Source organism: Leucopleurus acutus (assembly GCF_964270905.1).
Source record: "Leucopleurus acutus genome assembly, chromosome: X".
In the NCBI taxonomy this organism is placed as follows: Eukaryota; Metazoa; Chordata; class Mammalia; order Artiodactyla; family Delphinidae; genus Leucopleurus; species Leucopleurus acutus.
In genome coordinates, this window is record NC_139148.1 from 104,579,684 (window position 1) to 104,602,879 (window position 23,196).

Sequence of the window (23,196 nt, forward strand, 5' to 3'; positions counted from 1 at the left end):
CCTCTTTGCCCCTTTGTTAGTGCTAGGGACAGGAAAGTCAACCCACAACTTCATTTACATTTCTAATTTCTGTCTATGATTAACAAGGATATTAAAAGCTCTCTGATAAATAATAGGACATAAATTTGGCCTTGGGTTATTCTTGGTGAAAGACCCTCCTATGCTAAAAGGACTGTTCTAAAATAATATTCTTCCTCTTGAAGATAACGTAGGAGAATTTTTTTTTTTTTAGTTTCTGGACAGTCTCTGTGGTTCTGAGTCAAATGAAATCCTCAGGGCTGTCAAAATGCCAAGGTTGGCCCTAAAAATGTCCCACTCTCATGGGAGTGCTTAGTCTCTGATTTGTAAGGGGTAGCAGAGATTATTGAGTTCACCTCACAGGGGAGTTTTAAAAGTAATGTTAGGTTATGTTTTTTTGTTTTAATTCCTTAAAATGTTATGGAAATGCAAATCAAGCAGGCCCAAAGTTCTAGTAGTAATTTACTCATGTATGTCCCATGTAGAAGGTAATGGAAATATTAGGGTGAGTAAGCCTGACCTCAGATACTCCTTGTGTAGTGTCCAACCTGATGACCAGTTGGAGCAGGAGCAAGAACTACCTTCAGGTAGTTCTCCAGATAATGTTGCACAATGCACTATGGTGAAATTTCTATTGTGTTCTAAAGTTGCAAACATTGACTCTCATACCTAGTAGGATAGAGCTCTAGAAGGCTTAGAGATGGACATTGGACCCATAACTGCTGTACTCCTGTATCAGAAAATACTGCCATTACAATTGTGTAATAATAGGAAATATTAGCATTAGATCTGTTGACACTTGCATTTTTGCTTTGTTCCTGTTTATTGAGATACATAAATTAAAGATGTACTTGCTTTGAAATCATAGCAAATTGCATTGCTTGCTCTGCTAATTAATCACCTCAGGAAATCCACAGTCTTTTTACTCTAATCAAAACATTCAACCACCCTGGAAGAGATTGGCATAAAGCTTCTGCTGCTTTCCCTAGGAAGAATGTAATTTTATGTTTATTTCTCAAACCTAAGAACTGGAGTCCATTTTTTCCTATGTTGTGAGAATTTAGACAATGTGGGTGTGCGTATGTGTGTGTATATATATATATTTATATATACATACACCTCTTTTTGGTAAGTTGATATTTATTTTGTGACTGCCAGTGGTGGTGATAGATTTCTTCTAGTATGGTGAGTATTATCTAAGATCTCATGCTGCGTCATTTGGTATTGGTACCCTGGAGTTAGAGGATCTATAAAATGTGGACAGTTTCTTCCTCCTCTGATAGACTACAAGAGTAATATGTCATGAAATTATACCCAGTGACAGGCGTGAGAAGGATTACCGAAGCAATACAACAGAAACGAAGCAGTGCTTAGTATAGCAGTTGATACATGAGAAGCATTCAATAAGTTCTTATTGAATAAATTAATGAAGTAATATGGTTAAATCAAACATTTACTGAGTTCCTGCTAGTGATTGTCAATACACAGTTCATTCTTTATTTACCAGAAAAGAACTTTTTTCCTTGGATTGGGAAAAAAAATCCATAATAGAGCTTAAAAGCAATTATAAAACACAGTAGTACAAATTGAACCATCTGGCTAATTCAAGGCCCATACAGGCCAGGCTGAATATTTAGAATCATGCAGAAAATCTGTCTACATATCTATAGGGTTTGGGAGCTTAGTAGCTGAATGTTTTGGCCTAAGATTTTTATAGTATCATTTGCTGAATCTCTCTTCTTAGATCTGACATAGGAAGTAGAAAAATGGTATGGTAGTCTTCATTCCTGATAGTGTTACACTGTAATTGTTCTCCTCAATCCCAACACTTCGATAAGTATTAATATATGAATATGTATATATTTATTGGATATTTTCCCCTAGGTCAGATTTATATTAATAGTTCCTCAATTGACATTTTCTCCTTTATTACCAATGCTATATTTGAATGCATTGTTGTATCATTTTGTGCTGAAGTGATTGTAGAATACCTGTAACCTGTCATGTTATATGTCCTGTTCACATCAGATGTTTTTAGTTATGTTTTATTGGCAAGTCCAGTGATTTGGAAATGTATTGACACATGTAGATCCTTACTAGTGGACATTTTGATTCTTTCCAAACCTTTTCATTTCCAAAAAATTCTACAATCAGCATTTTTGTACATGTGCAGAAATGGGAGAGTTTCTCTAGGGTATTTTCTTAGAAATGGGAGACCTGGGTCACAGTGTATGAATATCTTCAGTTTTACTAGATAATGCTCTATATCTTTATCTATCGATATATATCAATATCAGTTCACCCCCACCTGAGGTCTGTAAGCATTTACCTTTCTTTCCATCTAATACTTATCTTTTTCTGTGTTATCAATATGAATTTTTCTTCGTCTTACCTAAGAAATTCTTATCTGTCACAGTGTTATAATTATTCTCCTGTAGTTATGTGTTCATGATGCATGCTAGGGCTCAAATTTTATATTTTCTATATGTATAACCAGTAGTCTTTAATAAGTAGCCCTTCTTCTTTCCACTGATTTGTGATGCCTTCTTTATCATAAACCATATTTCTATAGGTACTTGAGTGTACTTCTTTTTTTTGGTCCCATTAGTTTGTCTACCGGGGGCCAATATCACACTGACTTATGAAGCATTATCGTAAATCATGATGTATTACAGAACTTTGTATTTACTCCTTGTTCTTCTTCAAAATTGTGTCTTGGCTATCTCTTACAAATTGTAAAGTCAGCTTCTCAAGCTCTAGGAGAAATTCTATTGATGATTTTAAATTGGGATAGAATTGATTTTATAGATTAATTTGGGAGGGAGATATAACTTCATGGTATTGAATATTTCCATCAATGAATATGGTACAACTTTCAATATATTAAATATTCGAGCAAAATATTTACTTTCCTCTCAGACAATTGAAGGAGCTTATAACAGTTTAATCAATTCCTCCCATTGTTTATGTAATAGTTATTTAATACATTATTTTCACTTTGTTTTAAACTATAATTGGCTGTTATGTGTATTGTTGATAGCTAATTTTATTTACATTAACTCTTGTTTTTCACCACTTTCTTTGTTTATTATTGCCTTTTGTATTTCACTCCTTCACTATGGGCCGTATTTCCTTTCTTGCTGAATTACATTATTTAGTAGTTTTCCAGGGAGTGTCTATGAGTAACAAAATTAAGATTTCCTTGTCTGTAAATACCTTTAATGTATACGTGTGGAATTTTAAATTCTCTTTGCACCCGTCAAATATGATTTTCTTCAATTTTGGAAAACATGCCACCAATAACTGTTCAGATATTGCCTACCTTACATTGTTTCTAATATATTTTTCTATAATTTATATTAGACCTTCTTAATTTATCCTTCACATCCTTCAAACTCCCTTTCAAAATCTGTACCTTTCCGTTTCTCTGTGTTGTACTTAGAATAATTTTCTCAGGTCTAGCTTTCATATTTCAAATTTTTTCTTCACTTTTGTCTTTCTCATTTGGCATTCAACTAAATCATGGACTTTTTAATTGTAATAACTTTTGTTTTAATTTGTAGGATTCTGTTTCATTATTTTTTAAAATGACCAGTTTTTTTGCTGATGTCCTATTTATTCCTTATAGTTTTCATTCCCTTTTTATTTCTAACATCTTTATTGGAGTATAATTGCTTTACAATGGTGTGTTAGTTTCTGCTTTATAACAAAGTGAATCAGTTACACATATACATATATCCCCATATCTCTTCCCTCTTGCGTCTCCCTCCCTCCCACCCTCACTATTTCACCCCTCTAGGTGGTCACAAAGCACCGAGCTGATCTCCCTGTGCTATGTGGCTGCTTTGCTCTACCTATCTGTTTTACATTTGGTAGTGTATATATGTCCATGCCACTCTCGCACTTTGTGCCAGCCTACCCTAACCCCTCCCCATATCCTCAAGTCCATTCTCTAGTAGGAATGCGTCTTTTTTCCTGTCTTGCCCCTAGGTTCTTCATGACCATTTTTTTCCTTCTTAGATTCCATATATATATATTTGTTAGCATAGCATTTGTTTTCCTCTTTATGACTTACTTCACTCTGTATGAAAGACGCTGGGTCCATTCATCTCACTACAAATAACTCAATTTCGCTTCCTTTTATGGCTGAGTAATATTCCATTATATATATTTGCCACATCTTCTTTATCCATTCATCTGTTGATGGACACTTAGGTTGCTTCCATGTCCTGGCTATTGTAAATAGAGGTTCAATGAACATTGTGGTACATGACTCTTTTTGAATTATGGTTTTCTCAGGGTATATGCCCAGTAGTGGGATTGCTGGGTCGTATGGTTGTTCTATTTTTAGTTTTTTAAGTAACCTCCATACTGTTCTCCATAGTGGCTGTGTCAATTTACATTCCCACCAACAGTGCAAGAGGGTTCCCTTTTCTCCACAGCCTCTCCAGGATTTATTGTTTGTAGATTTTTTGATGATGGACATTCTGACTGCTGTGAGATGATATTGCATTGTAGTTTTGATTTGCATTTCTCTAATGATTAATGATGTTGAGCATTCTTTCATGTGTTTGTTGGCAATCTGTATATCTTCTTTGCAGAAATGTCTATTTAGGTCTTCTGCCCATTTTTGGATTGAGTTGTTTGTTTCTTACATATTGAGCTGCATGAGCTGCTTGTAAATTTTGGAGATTAAACCTTTGTCAGTTGCTTCATTTGCAAATATTTTCTCCCATTCTGAGGGTTGTGTTTTGGTCCTGTTTATGGTTTCCTTTGCTGTGCAAAAGCTTTTAAGTTTCATTAGGTCCCATTTGTTTATTTTTGTATTGCTTTCAATTTCTTAAAGAGGTGGGTCAAAAAGGATCTTGCTATGAATTATGTCATGGAGTGTTCTGCTTGTGTTTTCCTGTAAGAGTTTAATAGTGTCTGGCCTTACATTTAGGTCTTTAATCCATTTTGAGTTTATTTTTGTGTATGGTGTTAGGGAGTGTTCTAATTTCATTCTTTTTCATGTAGCTGTACAGTTTTCCCAGCACCAGTTATTGAAGAGGCTGTCCTTTCTGCACTGTATATTCTTGCCTCCTTTATCAAAGATAAGGTGACCATCTATGCGTGGGTTTATCTCTGGGCTTTCTATCCTGTTCCATTGATCTATATTTCTGTTTTTGTGCCAGTACCATACGGTCTTGATTATTGCAGCTTTGTAGTATAGTCTGAAGTCAGGGAGCCTGATTCCTCCAGCTCCGTTTTTCTTTCTCAAGATGCCTTTGGCTGTTTGGTGTCTTTTGTGTTTCCATACAAATTGTGAGATTTTTTGTTCTAGTTCTGTGAAAAATGCCAGTGGTAGTTTGATAGGGATTGCATTGAATCTGTAGATTGCTTTGAGTAGTAGAATTATTTTCACAATGTTGGTTCTTCCAATCCAACAACATGGTATATCTCTCCATCTATTTGTATCATCTTTAATTTCTTTCATCAGTGTCTTATAATTTTCTGCATACAGGTCTTCTGTCTCCTTAGTTAGGTTTATTCCTAGGTATTTTATTCTTTTTGTTGCAGTGGTAAGTGGGAGTGTTTTCTTGATTTCACTTTCAGATTTTTCATCATTAGTGTATAGGAATGCAAGAGATCTCTGTGCATCAGATTCGTATCCTACTACTTTACCAAATTCATTGATTAGCTCTAGTAGTTTCCTGGTAGCATCTTTAGGATACTCTATGTGTATTATCATGTCATCTGCAAACAGTGACAGCTTTACATCTTGTTTTTCAATTTGGATTCCTTGTATTTGTTTTTCTTCTTTAATTGCTGTGGCTAAAACTTCCAAATCTATGTTGAATAATAGTGGTGAGAGTGGGCAACCTTGTCTTGTTCCTGATCTTAGTGGAAATGGTTTCAGTCTTTCACCATTGAGGATGATGTTGGCTCTGGGTTTGTCATATATGGCCTTTATTATGTTGAGGAAAGTTCCCTCTATGCCTACTTTCTGCAGGGTTTTTATCATAAATGGGTGTTGAATTTTGTCCAAAGCTTTCTCTGCATCTATTGAGATGATCATATGGTTTCTCTCCTTCAATTTGTTAATATGGTGTATCACATTGATTGATTTGTGTATATTGAAGCATCCTTGCATCCCTGGGGTAAACCCCAAATGATCATGGTGTATGATCCTTTTTTTGTGCTCTTGGATTCTGTTTGCTAGTATTTTGTTGCGGATTTTTACATCTATTTTCATCAGTGATATTGGCCTGTAGTTTTCTTTCCTTGTGACATCTTTTTCTGGTTTTGGTATCAGGGTGATGGTGGCCTCGTAGAATGAGTTTGGGAGTGTTCCTCCCTCTGCTATATCTTGGAAGAGTTTGAGAAGGATAGGTGTTAGCTCTTCTCTAAATGTTTGATAGAATTCGCCTGTGAAGCCATCTGGTCCTAGGATTTTGTTTGTTCAAAGATTTTTAATCACAGTTTCAATTTCAGTGCTTGCGATTGGTCTCTTCATATTTTCTATTTCTTCTTGTTCAGTCTCAGAAGGTTGTGCATTTCTTCCAGGTTGTCCATTTTATTGGCATAGAGGTGTTTGTAGTAATCTCTCATGCTACTTTGTATTTCTGCAGTGTCAGTTGTTACTTCTCCTTTTTCATGTCTCATTCTATTGATTTGCATCTTCTCCCTTTTTTTCTTGATGAGTATGGCTAATGGTTTATTAATTTTATTTACCTTTCAACGAACCAGCTTTTAGTTTTATTGATCTTTGCTATCGTTTCCTTCATTTCTTTTTCATTTATTTCTGATCTGATCTTTATGATTTCTTTCCTTCTGCTAACTTTGGGGCTTTCCTCGTTTTTCTTTCTCTAATTGATTTAGGTGTAAGGTTAGGTTGTTTATTTGAGATGTTTCTTGTTTCTTAAGGCAGGATTGTATTGTTATAAACTTCTATCTTAGAACTGCTTTTGCTGCACCCATAGGTTTTGGGTGGTCGTGTTTTCATTGTCATTTGTTTCTAGGTACTTTTTGATTTCCTGTTTGATTTCTTCAGTGATCTCTTGGTTATTAAGTAGTGTATTGTTTATCCTCCATGTGTTTGTATTTTTTACAGATGTTTTCCTGTAATTGATAAGTAGTCTCATAGTATTGTGGTCGGCAAAGTTACGTGATATGATTTCAATTTTCCTAAATTTACCAAGGCTTGATTTGTGACCCAAGATATGATCTATCCTGGAGCATGTTCCATGAGCACTTGAGAAGAAAGTGTATTCTGTTTTTTTTTTTTTGCATGGAATGTCCTATAAATATCAATTAAGTCCATGTTGTTTAATGTATCATTTAAAGCTTGTTTATTTGAGATGTTTCCTGTTTCTTAAAGTAGGATTATATTGCTATAAAGTTCCCTCTTAGAATTGCTTTTGCTGCACCCCATAGGTTTTGGGTCGTTGTGTCTCCACTGTCATTTGTTTCTAGGTAGTTTTTGATTTCCTCTTTGATTTCTACAGTGATGACTTCGTTATTAAGTAATGTATTGTTTAGCCTCCATGTGCTTCTATTTTTTACAGATCTTATCCTGTAATTGATACCTAGTCTCATAGCGTTGCAGTCAGAAAAGATACTGGATATGATTTCAATTTTCTTAAGTTTACCAAGGATAGATTTGTGACCGAAGATATGATCTATCCTGGAGAATGTTCCATGAACACTTGAGAAGAATGTGTATTCTGTTGTTTTTGGATGGAATGTCCTATAAATATCAATTAAGTCCATCTTGTTTAATGTATCATTTAAAGCTTGTGTTTCCGTATTTACTTTCATTTCGGATGATCTGTCCATGGGTGAAAGTGGGATGTTAAATTCCCCTACTATGATTGTGTTACTGTCGATTTCCCCTTTTATGGCTGTTAGTATTTGCCTTATGTAATGAGGTTCTCCTATGTTGGGTGCATAATTATTTACAATTGTTATATCTTCTTCTTGGATCGATCCCTTGATCATTATGTAGTGTCCTTCTTTGTCTCTTCCAATAGTCTCTATTTTAAAGTCTATTTTGTCTTATATGAAAATTGCTACTCCAGCTTTCTTTTGATTTCCATTTGCATGGAATATCTTTTTCCATCCTCTCACTTTCAGTCTGTATGTGTCCCTAGGTCTGAAGTCGGTCTTTTGTAGACAGCATATATACGGGTCTTGTTTTTGTATCCATTGAGCCAGTCTGTGTCTTTTGGTGGGAGCATTTAATTCATTTATATTTAAGGTAATTATTGATATGTATGTTCCTATTCCCATTTACTTAATTGTTTTGAGTTTGTTATTGTAGGTCTTTTCCTTCTCTTGTGTTTCTTGCCTAGAGAAGTTCCTTTAGAATTTGTTGTAAAGCTGGTTTGGTGGTGCTTAACTCTCTCAGCTTTTGCTTGTGTGTAAAGGTTTTAATTTCTCCATCAAATCTGAATGAGATCCTTGCTGGGTAGAGTAATCTTGGTTGTAGGCTTTTCTCCTTTATCACTTTAAATATGTCCTGCCACTCCCTTCTGACTTGCAGAGTTTCTGCTGAAAGACCAGGTTTTAAGCTTATGGCGATTCCCTTGTGTGTTTTTTGTTGTTTTTCCCTTGCTGCTTTTAATATGTTTTCTTTGTATTTAATTTTTGACAGTTTGATTAATATGTATCTTGGCATGTTTCTCCTTGGATTTATCCGGTATGGGACTCTCTGTGCTTCCTGGACTTGACTAACTATTTCCTTTCCCATATTAGGGAAGTTTTCAACTATAATCTCTGCAAATATTTTCTCAGTCCCTTTCTTTTTCTCTTCTTCTTCTGGGACCCCTATATTTCAAATGTTGGTGTGGTTAATGTTGTCCCAGTGGTCTCTGAGACCGTCCTCAATTCTTTTCATTTTTTTTTCTTTATTCTGCTGTGCACTAGTTATTTCCACTATTTTATCTTCCAGGTCACTTATCTGTTCTTCTGCCTCAGTTATTCTGCTATTGATCCCTTCTGTAGAATTTTAAATTTCATTTATTGTGTTGTTCATCACTGTTTGTTTGCTCTTTAGTTTTTCTAGGTCCTTGTTAAATGTTTCCTGTATTTTCTCCATTCTGTTTCCAAGATTTTGGATCAGCTTTACTATCAGTATTCTGAATTCTTTTTCAGGTAGAGTGCCTATTTCCTCTTCATTTGTTAGGTGTGGTGGGTTTTTCACTTGCTTCTTCATCTGATTTGTGTTTTTCTGTCTTCTCATTTTGCTTAACTTACTGTGTTTGTGGTCTCCTTTTCACAGGCTGCAGGTTCGTAGTTCCCATTGTTTTCTGTGTTTGTCCCCAGTGGCTAAGGTTGGTTCAGTGGGTTGTGTAGGCTTCCTGGTGGAGGGGACTAGTGCCTGTGTTCTGGTGGATGAGGCTGGATCTTGTCTTTCTGGTGGGCAGGTCCACGTCTGGTGGTGTGTTTTGGGGTGTCTGTGACTTACTATGATTTTAGGCAGCCTCTCTGCTTATGGGTGGGGCTGTGCTCCTGTCTTGCTAGATGTTTGGCTTGGGGTGTCCAGCACTGTAGCCTGCTGGTTGTTGAATGGAGCTGGGTCTTGGTGTTGAGATGGATATCTCTGGGAGGTTTTTGCCATTTGATATTACGTGGAGCTGGGAGGTCTCTTGTGGACCCATGTCCTGAACTTGGCTCTCCCACCTCAGAGGTGCAGCCCTGATGCCTGGCTGGAGCACCAAGAGCCTATCATCCACATGGCTCAGAGTAAAGGGGAGAAGAAACAAGAAAGAAAGAAAAAAGAAGATGATAAAATAAAGTTATTAAAATAAAAAATAAAACAGAATTATTAAATTTTTTTTTAAAAAGCAATAAAAAAAAGAAAGAAGAGAGCAACCAAACCAAAAAACAAATCCACCACTGATAACAAGCGCTAAAAACTATACTGAAAAAAAACAAGAACAACGAACAGATAGAAACCTTGGAGAAATGGTAAAAGCAAAGCTATACAGACAAAATTACACACAGAAGCATACACATACACACTCACAAAAAACAAAAAAGGGAAAAAATATATCATTGCTCCCAAAGTCCACCTCCTCAAGTTGGGATGATTCATTGTCTAGTCAGGTATTCCAGAGATGCAGGGTACATCAAGTTGATTGTGCAGATTTAATCTGCTCCTCCTGAGGCTGCTGGGAGAGATTTCCCTTTCTCTTCTTTGTTCGCACAGCTTCTGGGGTTCAGCTTTGGATTTGGACCCGCCTCTGTGTGTAGGTCACCTGAGGGCATCTGTTCTTTGACCAGACAGGACGGGGTTAAAGGAGCAGCTGACTTGGGGGCTCTGGCTCACTCAGGCCGGAGTGAGGGAGGAGCACGGAGTTCGGGGCGGGCCTGCGGCAGCAGAGGCCTGCGTGACGTTGCCCCAGCCTGAGGTGCGCTGTGTGTTCTCCCGGGGAAGTTGTCCCTTGATCACGGGACCCTGGCAGTGGCGGGCTGCACAGGCTCCCGGGAGGGGAGGTGTGGATAGTGACCTGTGCTTGCACACAGGCTTCTTGGTGGCTGCAGCAGCAGCCTTAGCGTCTCATTCCCGTCTCTGGGGTCCGTGCTGATACCTGTGGCTCGCGCCAGTCTCTGGAGCTCCTTTAAGCAGCGCTCTTAATCTCCTCTCCTCGCGCACCAGGAAACAAAGAGGCAAGAAAAAGTCTCTTGCCTCTGGCATCTCTAGACTTTCTCCCGGACTCACTTCCGGCTAGCTGTGGTGCACTAGCCCCCTTCAGGCTGTGTTCACACAGCCGACCCCAGTCCTCTCCCTGGGATCCTGCCTCCAAAGCCTGAGTCTCAGCTCCCAGCCCCCGCCCACCCCGGCACGTGAGCAGACAAGCCTCTCGGGCTGGTGAGTGGTGGTTGCCCTGATCCTCTGTGTGGGAATCTCTCCGTTTTGTCCTCCGCACCCCTGTGGCTGCATTGTCCTCCATGGCTCCGAAGCTTCCCCCCTCCACCACCCGCAGTCTCCGCCCGCAAAGGATCTTCCTAGTGAGTGGAAACCTTTCCTCCTTCACAGCTCCCTCCCACTGGTGCAGGTCCCGTCCCTATTCTTTTTTCTCTGTTTTTTCTTTTGCCTTACGTAGGTACGTGGGGAGTTTGTTGCCTTTTGGGAGGTCTGAGGTCTTCTGCCAGTGTTCAGAGGGTGTTCTGTAGGAGCAGTTCCACATGTAGATGTATTTCTGATGTATTTGTGGGGAGGAAAGTGATCTCCACGTCTTACTCTTCAGCCATCCTGAAGCTCTACTCTTCATTCCCTTTTTTTAATTCTTCAGTCATTTTAAACATACTTATTTTATGTCTTTTCTCAGATTGCTCTATTTTAAGTTCTTAGAGGTACTAATCTTTCTGTTTGTTTTTACTGATATATCTCTCCTAATAGATTGTTTCTTCATGTGGTTTTAATTCCTTTTTTAGAAGCTCATCTTTGGTTTACTTGAAGGTGTAGGGGATGGGAAGCATGGAGGATCCATGTGTCCCTGATTGTAGAAGTGCTGTATCAGAGTAATTTTATATTTGCTTCTGTTCAGAGCCCAGGAGTTCCTCCATTTTAAAACCTTCATCATGTTAATTTCATGTTTCAGGGTTTCCCCTACTATGTTTGTGTTTTAAATTCAGATCTGATACTTGTATGGCACATGTATGGGGACTTTGATTTCTTACGGGAGACTATTTCCCCACCCTGAACCCCAGTTAATCAAAATTCCAATTTTTCTCCCCTTAGCTGATCAATGGAGCTTTTCTAGTCCACCTTTAACTCAAAGGAAATTGCTGCCATGTTTTTATCTTCGTGCCGTGGGCCCAAGGTCATCTCTTGTTCCTCAGTAGGCATTACAACCCTAAGCCCTAAACCCTAGGACCTATAATTTAGTCAGCTAATGCCCTGGGCCTCCTAAGCTTCTGCTCAAGGGTTAATTGCTCTTGTTTTTTTAAGTTTTGTCTACTTTCTTTGCAAGTGGGAATTTTACTTTCTTTTTTCATACTTGGGCATTTAATTTTTTAAATATATACTTTACCCTACAGTTCGATGTGTTTTTAGCTGAGGTGGGGTTTCCATGTTCGCTCAGTTTTCCATGTTGCTATAATCCTCTCTTTATACTTTTATTGCTCTTCAGAGTTCCCTCAAGGGCCATCTCCAGCTGGTGCATGACCATATTGCTGTGTATGCATGGGTATGATCATGAACATGGAATTTCTTTATCTGTTCCCAGTTTGCTTTGTCTACTTAGGTTCATAACTCGTTATTTCTCATTCCATTTCTGACACGCGGTAGTATACTTTCCTAGATTTTTTTTTAATTAGTATTGTTAGTCTCCATTTTTGTTTCTTTTGTTTTTGTGGGGGTTAGGTAGATGTTATACATATGCACTTTCCCTGATTTATTTTGTTCTCTGTCCTTTGATGTGTAATATGGGGAAGATGTCGTATGTATGATTTCTAAAGTTCATTAAGCCTCTAAAATTTAGTAAACAGTAGTTGTGCAGTACTATTCCCCTTTAAGAAACAGCTAGATTTTAATTATCATAGGATTGAGGTTCATCTTGCCATTTGCGTTTTCTGATATGTCTTATTGGCGTTGATGGAGTTGCAAATCAAGCTTCCTTTGAGAAATAGAAATGACTTTATTTAATTTAGGTAGTTTTTTATGTTAATGTACATTATTTATAAAGGATTCACTTTGAGGAATTCAATTTGCAGCATGAATAGTTCAATTTTCCAGGTATAGTATGATTCAGGACACAGTTTAATTACAGTTAAGAAGTGTCAGCATTGGATTACAAAATCCAACAAATATTCGTAAAAACATATGGAGTCCCCCTGCCCTTGGAAATCCATTAAAAATTTGTCTAAAAATAGCAAGTAAAAGTGGCATTTAAATATTTCAGAAATCAAAGTTGAAATGATGGACAGTTCTGCATTTGTTTTATTGACTTTGGAGGTTTCTAGTTATCTTGGAAGAAAAAAAGTTATCCAGAAGTTAAATTTTTTGTAAAAGTACATTTAACTGTACCTTAATTTAATGATTTTTATTATGGTGCTCATTTATAAATCATACATAAAAAAGAATGCTATTAACTGTGGGTTCTATGCTTTGAATCATGCAGTGTACTATTCTTTGTTTAGGCTTAGGATTGCATTTATGATTCCAGATGGCGGCTGTTATACGAGTCAATTTGCCAAAAGCATACCTAATTAATATTCATTTAACGTACATGAAAGTCAAAGGACTTCATCTTTTACTTCCATTTAATGTTGCCTTTCAGCTGCTCCCCATGCATACTTTGTGCTAATTCATTTTTTTGTGGCATGTACACTTTTCTGTCAGATTTTCCTTATTCAGACATCTACTTACATGAGTTCCTGGCTTTTAGTGAAGTCTGGAAATGCATCAATCAGGGAAAATCACCGAATTGTTCCCTATGCACAAAAGCGGGTTGCCAATTGCAGTTACCTTGGTTAGGAACCTTAGAGGCTTTGAGGCTTTTTATGCAGCGTTAAGGTTACTTGCCTGCACATAATATTGCAATTATTAAATCCTAGCAGTGCTACATGGAATAAGAGAAAAATGTATATGTATTTGAGGAGCTTATGTTCCACATCCACAAGGCAAGTGTAATCCACACAAACTATTCATATAAAGATAATTTGACACACTGTAGTTTACTAATTATTAATGCATTTAAAGGCATTGACTGACTTATCAGCATATGAAAAACAAAGTTCTGAAGGAAGCGCTCTTCTCTGGGTACCACATCAAGGACAAAGGTTGATGTCTTGAAAGTATCACTGAGCATGCCTAAAATTTGGGTCCCTTGCTATGGAAGCCACTTTAACTTTGTTCTCTAGTGTTACTTCAACAAGGGTGAAAATAAGATAGGGTTCCCAGAGAGTGGGAATAAAAGGAAACCAGGACATATAAAATCAACTGCACTTCTTTATTTTTATATAATGAAGCAACTTAAAGTGTCTCTGCTTACTAATAAGGTCAGTGTCCTCAGATATTTCTGATGAGATATGGTCTGAGTATTAGAAGTAATCTTCCGTGTAGTGGATATGTTTTACTGTGGTAGGTATTTTCAGTAAGAGGCCCATGAAATCCTCCAGGCTGTGGGATAACTGGCCTAGAGGCATCAGGTTATCCCCTCCCTCCATCACTTCTGCACCTTAAACTGATTCTGTTTTGGGATCCATGGGCGTCTCTTGCTTGTTTTTCTCATAAAGGAAGAACACTGACAAAGGGATTTTCAAGCCCTCTTAAATGCCTATATCTCATTACTAACACAAAGTCTTCAAATTTTTGGATAATAAAATGGTAAGGATTCATTCTCTGTCACAGCATACTCTCTGAGTCAGTCAGGACCTCAGCAGGAAATAAATGAAATATTCATATTACAATAATTTGAGGAGGGTTTATTTACCAAGGGGCTGTTCACAAATGTGTGGACAAAGTATATGGGAACCACAAGAGACAGTGCAAGAACCAAGGGAAGCTGACATTGTCACCATCCCTAGTCCTGAGAGACAAAGGGAGAGAGTGGTTCTTGGAACCCAGATGGAGAGGGGGGTCATGTAAAATTGGCTTTAAGAGCAGGGACTTTCTTTTGAGAAATACAGCCAGCCAGAGTAAAACCTCAGAAGAAGGGAACCAGGGGAATGAATACCCTGACCTTACTCTCCTCTTTCCCTCTGGTCTTCTGCTGATGCTCCCCATTGGCTGAACCCAACTGAAAGCCAAAGGGCAGGTGATTTCAATGATCAGGCTCCTGAGGCATAAAGCCAGATAGAGAAGACTAGAGAGAGAATCTGGGCCTGCAATTTTATTTATTTAATGTGTATGATGTGCCATACTCCTTCTATATATTATTTCACTTAATTTTTTATAATAACTCTTTAAGGGAATATTGTATTTAGACCCATTTTACTGATGAGAAGTTGAAGCATAATGAGTCTAATTAATTTGACCTGGGTCACACAGATAACTGAAGTTTGGGCTCATAAATATGATACTATATTTTTTCTTTTTACAAAGCTCACTATTATTAGCTAGCATTTATTGAGAGGTTATTGAGTCTAATTCTCAATAGAGAATAGGTAGCTACTACTATTATCTCCATTTGTCAACTAGGAAAACTAAGGCACAGAAGTTAAACAACTTACCAAGGTTATAGACCTAATAAGAGATAATAGTTGGATTTAGACTCAGAAAGTCTGGTCTTAGAGCTCATGTTGTTAAACAGCTATACTATGTGTTGGCCTCTCATTTGTTTTCTAAAGTGTTTGATTATATTTGCTTTGTTTATCCTTTCCTCCACACGACAAAACAGTGATTAGAATAGCTTATATGATCCTTTCCCTTCTAACTCAAGTCTTGCCCCAGTCTTTAAATGAAAAAAGTGTTTGTAAATGCATTGCCCCAGCTCTTCATACCTTTCCCAAAGAAGGGAGCAATTCTTTCCTTTACCTTGGTAATCATAACCTTTTGTTCCTGTCTGCACCAGCACTTCACCTCTAGGATTAGGGAATTGAGTTTGTGTTCTGTACAATTAGGATGGCAAGATGGCCTTATACCTGAGCTGGTTGTGAAAAATATCTCACCTAAATATTTTCAAATTCTGATGCAAGATGTACTGTTTTCTTTTTGTACAGAAATAAACCCTAAACTACCACCATCACCACCACAACAAAATATTGGAGTGGGAGCTTCTAAATCTGTTTTAATAGAATTCAGAGTCCTGAATATTATTAAGTCATAGTTCTCAGAGTAAATGAGTATATTTTATAATTTGTATTATTTTAAATACCTGAATGATACATAGTAATTTTAGAAAACACAGATAAATAGCAAGAAGAATGTAAAAAGTGATTCATGATCTCACAATCTAGAGATAAATACTGTTTACATTTTGATGTAACATTTCTTGGAATATTATATTTATATATATATGAATTTATTTTGACGGAAGTTTAAAATATATACTTATGTTTAAAAAAATATACAAGTTATTCATGCTCATTGGAGAATAAAAATAAATAATGCAGCTAAAAGGAATCAAAATGGAAATTAACACAGAGCTAGCCAGTGTTAATGTTTTGGTGATTATCTTTCCAGATTATTTTTTAATGCATATGCATGTGCATATATACACCTGAGCACATTTTACAAAAGTGGCATCATGTTGTATATGTTGTTTGTGGCCTGATTTGTGAATACGCAATATTCCCCTATTTGGAGGTATTACCTTAATTTCTTTTAAAAAACTTTTTTACAAAAATTGAAGTATAGTTGATTACAATATTGTGTTATTTTCAGGTGAACAGCAAAGTGATTAAGATATATATATGCATGTGTGTGTATATATTTTCAGATATTGAATATAGTTCCCTGCACTATATAGTAAATCCTTGTTACTTATATATTTTATGTATAGTAATTTGTATCTGTTAATCCTGTATTCCTGATTTATCCTCCCACCCCATTTCCCTTTGGTAACCATGAGTTTGTTTTCTATATCTGTGAGTCTGTTTCTGTTTTCTATATAAATTCATTTCTTTATTTTTTAGATTTCACATACAACTGATATCATATAATATTTACCTTTCTCTGTCTGACTTATTTCACTTAGTATAATATTCCCTAGGTCCATCCATGTTGCTGCAAATGGCATTATTTCATTCTTTTTTATGGCTGCCTAACACACCACATCTTCTTAAGCCAGTCATCTGTTGATGGGCACTCAGGTTGTTTCCATGTCTTGGCTATTGTAAATAGTGCTGCTATGAACGTTGGGGTGCATGTATCTTTTTGAATTAAGATTTTTTGTCTTCTCTGGATATATGTCCAGGAGTAGGATTGCTGGAAGATATGGTAGCTCTATTTTTAATTTATTAAGGAACCTCCATACTGTTCTCCATAGTGGCTGCACCAATTTACATGTCCACCAACATTGTAGGAGGGTCCCCTTTCTCCACACCCTCTCCAGCATTTATTATTTGTAGACTTTTTGATGATGACCATTCTGAGTGGTGTGAGGTGATACCCCATTGTAGTTTGTTTTTTTTAAAAAAAAACCTAATTAGTTTTTAAAAAATATTTATTTATTTATTTATTTGGTTGTGCTGGGCCTTAGTTGTGGCAGGCAGGCTCCTTTGTTGTGGCTTGCTGGCTCCTTAGTTGCAGCTCACTGGCTCCTTAGTTGTGGCATGCGAACTGTTAGTTGTGGCATGAATGTGGGATCTGGTTCCCTGACCAGGGATCAAACCCGTGCCCCCTGCATTGGGAGCACAGAGTCTTAACCACTGCGCCACCAGGGAAATCCCCCCATTGTAGTTTTGATTTGCATTTCTCTAATAATTAGTGATGTTGAGCATCTTTTCATGTGCCTGTTAGCCATCTGTATGTCTTCTTTGTTCCAAAGTCTATTGAGGTCTTCTGTCCATTTTTTTGATTGGGTTGTTTGCTTTTTCAGTATTGAGTTGTGTGAGCTGTTTTTATATTTTGAATATTAATCCCTTGTTGGTCACATCATTTGCAAATATTTTCTTCTGTTCCTTAGGTTGTCTTTTTGTTTTGTTGATGGTTTCCTTTGCTGTGCAAAAGCTTTTAATTTTGATCAGGTCCCATTTGTTTATTTCTGCTCTTATTTCTTTTGCCTTTGGAGGCTGATCTAAGAAAATATTGGTGTGATTCATGTCAGAGAATGTTTTGCCTATATTCTCTTCTAGGAGTTTTATTGTATCATGTCTTATATTTAGGTCTTTAAACCATTTTGAGTTTTTGTATGTGGTGTGAGGGAGTGTTCTAATTTCATTGATTTTAGATATAGCTGTCCAACTTTCCCAACACCACTTGCTGAAGAGACTGTCTTCTCTCCATCGTATATTCGTGCCTCCTTTGTCATAGGTGAATTGACCATACGTGCGTGGGTTTATTTCTGGGTTCTCTATTCTGTTCCATTGATCTATACGTCTGTTTTTGTGCCAATACCACACACACTTGATTGCTGTAGCTTTGTAGTATAGTCTGAAGTGTGGAAGGGTTATCCCTCCAGCTTTGTTCTTTTTCCTCAGGATTGCTTTGGCAATTCTGTGTCTCTTGTGGTTCCATGTAAATTTTAGGATTATTTGTTCTAGTTCCGTGAAAAATGTCATGGGTGTTTTGATAGGGATTGCATTAAACCTGTAAATTGCTTTGGGTAGTATGGCCATTTTGACAATATTAATTCTCCCAATCTAAGATCATGGGTTATCTTTCTTTCTTTGAATCATCTTCAGTTTCCTTTATCAGTGTGTTATAGTTTTCAGCATATAGTTCTTTTACCTCATTAGTTAAATTTATTCCTAGATACTGGCCTGTAATTTTCATTTTGTGTAGTGTTTTTGTCTTGGTTTTGGTATCAGGGTAATACTCCTGAGTACTCCTGCCTAGGGCCAGTCCACAAGAGACTCAGCACCCAGCTGCTGTGTGTTTCTTTGGGCCTCCTGGTGTGTGCACTGACAAAGTCTGCATCCAGACCCACCCCTGCTGTGCACATGTTGACAATGGGCTCAGTGGCTGGACCCACCCCCACTGTGTGCCTGTTCACAGTGGGCTCTGTGGCTGGACCAGCCCCCTCATATCTGCACACTGACAGTGGGCTCCATGGTTTGGCCCGGACCATACCCTGGGCCCTCCAGGCTGTCTCCACACAACTAGCTTGAGTCCTCTCCCATGGCCTGTCTGCCTGACAGGCTTAGCTACTGCATGTATTTGTGCCCCCACCCCTTTCCCACTTTGGATTGGAAAGTGCCGTGAGGTGGCAGCTTCCAGTGCTGGTCTCTCTCCACCCTGATTATTAGCAAGCCAGCATGGGGGTACTCCTCACAAGTTGACCCTAGGCTTCTCCAGACTTTCTGTCTGTCCCAGTGGATTTCCCAGCAGGCAAGGGGCCCCCAGAGTGAAGGTCTGCCTGTATGGACCTTGTCTCCTTTACAGATCCCTCCCAGGGGCTCTGCTTCTGCCCTAATGCCTTTTTTTCCCCCATCCTACCTGGTGGAGATCTTTCTTGCAGCTTTGAATGTATAGGAGATCTTCTGCCAGTTTTCAGTTGGTTTTCTTTGAGAATTGTTCCACAAGTAGATGTATTTTTGATATGTTTGTGGGGGGAAGTGAGCTCCACATTCCCCTGTTCTGCCATCTTGATCCCTCTCCTTAATTTCTTATTTTTGTTATTTAGATTTAAAAAATTTTTTCATATTATATATATGTAGTTCTGATAAACACTTATAGTTAAATATTAGTGATTTTTCCATGGTGATTTCTTAGTGCTAAATCTCACAATTAAAATTTATGTGTCAAAGAGAATGGGCATTATTAAGCTTTTCATTCATTTTTTCAAATTATTTCTTAGGAAGAGTTACTAATTTACATTCTTACTGATAGTGTATGAAAGTACCCATTTTTCTACACACTTATCTACACTGGATATTACTGTTTAAAAAAGGGGGATATGAATTTAAGATAATAAAATAGTATTTTTAAAATTCATATTTCTTTTATTACCAATATGTTGGTGTGTGTATTTGTTTTGTGTGTGAATTGCCTATTTATACAAGTGAGGAAGGCTATCTTGTGTAAGGAGCCTGATTTCATGGAATGAATCTCTACATAGGGCCTGTTTATAGAAGAGGGTGGAAAAGATTAGTGGATGGATCTATGTGGGCAAAGGGAAGATACCTAGTATGATATTAAAAAGTGTTCATCAGAAGTTTAAATAGTTGCACAGGATGTGATTTCTTATAGTGTATATATTGATAATTTAAAAAAATTGTTGTATCCCTCTTGTAAATTTTTCAATAAATCTAAATACCATAGTGATTTGATTACTACTGTCACTATTATTTCATTTTTAAAATTAGTTATTAAATTAATTTTTATTGGAATATAGTTGATTTACAATGTTGTGTTAGTTTCTGCTGTACAGCAAAGTGCATCAGTTATACATACACATATATCCACTCTTTTTATTTTATTATTATTATTATTACTATTTCTGGCTCTGCTGCATGTGGGATCCTAGTTCCCCAACCAGCGATCGAACCTGTGCCCCCTGCAGTGGAAGCACGGAGTCTTAACCACTGGACCACCAGGGAAGCCCCTATCCACTCTTTTTTAGATTCTATTCCCATATAGTTTATTACAGAGTATTGAGTAGAGTTCCCTGTGCTATGCAGCAGGTTCTTATTAGTTATCTATTTTTTAATTAATTAATTAAATTTTGGCCGCATTGGGTCTTCATTGCTACATGCGGGCTTCCTCTAGTTGCAGTGAGTGGGGCTACTCTTTGTTGTGGTCTGCGGGCTTCTCATTGCGGTAGCTTCTCTTGTCGCGGAGCATGGGTTCTAGGTGTGCGGGCTTCAGTAGTTGTGGCACATGGGCTCAGTGGTTGTGGCTCACGGGCTCTAGAGCTTAGGCTTAGTAGTTGTGGTGCATGGGCTTAGTTGCTCCACAGCTTGTGGGATCTTCCTGGACCAGGGATCAACCCCATGTCCCCTGCATTGGGGACAGTGGATTCTTAACCACTGCACCACCAGGGAAGTCCCTAGTTATCTATTTTATATATAGTAGTGTGTATAGTATATGTCAATCCCAATCTCCCAATTTATACCCCTTCCCCCCTTGGTAACCATAAGCTTCTTTTCTACATGTGTGACTCTATTTCTGTTTTATAAATAGGTTCATTTGTACCATTTTTTTAGATTCCACATATAAGTGATGTCATATAATATTTGTCTTTGTCTGACTTACTTCACTCAGTATGACAATCTCTTGGTCCATCCATGTTGCTACAAATGGCATAATTTCATTCTTTTTTATGGCTGAGTAATATTCCATTGTATACATGTACCACATCTTCTTTATCCATTCCTCTGTCGATGGATGTCTAGGTTGCTTCCATGTCCTGGCTATTGTAAATAGAGCTGCAGTGAACATTGGGGTACATGTATCTTTTTCAATTATGGTGTCCTCGGGATATATGCCCAGGAGTGGGATTGCTGGATCATATGGTAGCTCTATTTTTAGATTTTTTAAGGAGCCTCCACACTGTTCTTCATAGTGGCTGTACCAATTTACATTCCCACCAACAGTGTAGGAGGGTTCCCTTTTCTCCACACCCTCTTCAGCATTTATTATTTGTAGATTTTTTGATGATGGCCATTCTGACTGGTGTAAGGTGATACATCACCGTAGTTTTGATTTGCATTTCTCTAGTAATTAGTGATGTTGAGCAGCTTTTCATGTGCCTCTTGGCCGTCTGTATGTCTTCTTTGGTGAAATGTCTATTTAACCATTGTAAAACAATTATACTCCAATAAAGATGTAAAAAACAAACAAAACAAAACAAAACAAAAAGTCTATTTAGATCTTCCACCCATTTTTTGATTGGGTTGCCCATCATCTATTATAATTCTGTGATAAAATATATGAATTTAATTTTTTCTCTCTAAAGTTCTTTTGAAGCTTTTCTACTGGAATGAGCTATCATTACAAATTTTTAGAGCACAGCTGATCAAAACAACTTAAGTATATCAATGTTTTGACAGATAATTAAAAAATAAAATGCTATTCGAAATGCATCTCTTAATGAAATGATAGCGGACTGTTTTTCAATTACTTTTTTTCAATTTGTAGATGAATTTTATTTCTTACAAGAGTAAGACAGGTTTTAACTTTTTTTTCTAATTTAAAACGTTTTTGGAGTATGTAAGCATAGAGGAATTCATTCTCATATACAATTATATGTGAATGGGAAGAATTTTGTTATAGAAGTGTTTCTTAATCCTTTGAACTTCTTTTGAGTTATATGCCATAAATCAGATAATTTATCATCAAAAATTATTTTTAATGATGTCAGCTGACAGTTCAATTAGATTCCCCTTCAATTTTGTTAAAAAACAAAGTATTAGAAAATACCTAACTTGCAGTAGGATAATACTCAGCCATTAGTCATTCATTTGGTCAACTGAATTCATTAACATAATATCATATTGTCTTTTTGTTTGGCACACCACAGGCTTTTCCATCCTGTGGCAATGTGCTATAGTAAAATCAGTGATGGCTGAGAGGTATGCTTTTTTTTTTCCTGAAGTGGGAGAAGGGAGTTGTGAGTGAGGAGCTAGAGAAAGAGAATCTGCAGATTGCAGGTGTGGTCTCAGGTAGATAAGTATTAGCAGATAATTTGTATGGAAGTTGAAAGTCTGAAATTGATTATCTTAAAAATCTCCATTTTCCCACAAACCCACTGGAAAGTTTTTCATGTACCTCTAGAGGTATATGTACCATGTTTTATGATCTTTGATTTCAAACATGATATATCATTGCTTCATCTCCATTAGTCTTCTTTCCGTGAATAAAACTATAAAGTCCTTAATGGCATAGATTGTATGTTTATATCTTCTTTCCACCTGGTGTGATTCTGGGCATGCAGTAGGAGCTCAGTAAGTGTTGCATTAATCTGAATAGGTGCTTGAGGCTATTCTTTCTATAAAATGGAACTGAGCTAAAATATAAGCATAGTGGAAGAGAAAGTGGAGGCAGTTCCAGGAGACAGCAGGTTTGCAGAAATAGGAGGACAACAAAAGCAGCCAATGAACAATAGAATACAATCAACCAGAGGCATTTTCTGGATCAGAATCATGGTTAAACATCTCCTATTTTCACAGGAAAATCAATAGTAATTTTAGATTCCTGCTGTTTTTTTTCAGTGGTCTTGGTAATTTTGTTTGCTTGTTTGTTTGGGTTTTTTTTTTTTTGCGGTACGTGGGCCTCTCACTGTTGTGGCCTCTCCCATTGCGGAGCACAGGCTCTGGATGCGCAGGCTCAGCGGCCATGGCTCATGGGCCTAGCCGCTCCATGGCATGTGGGATCTTCCCGGACCGGGGCACGAACCCATGTCCCCTGCATCGGCAGGCGGACTCTCAACCACTGCGCCACCAGGGAAGCCCGGTCTTGGTGATTTTTGAGCCAACTTCTGCCCATCTGAATGCCATTCATGCTTCAGGACCCAATGCCCATGTTTCACTTTTTCCTTAAATCATTCCTGACTTCTTTGCTTTCTTCGATTTCTCTGAACAACTATTTATAACCTATATCATATAATTTAGAACTTAATTATATATTATACTGTATAGTTTGAA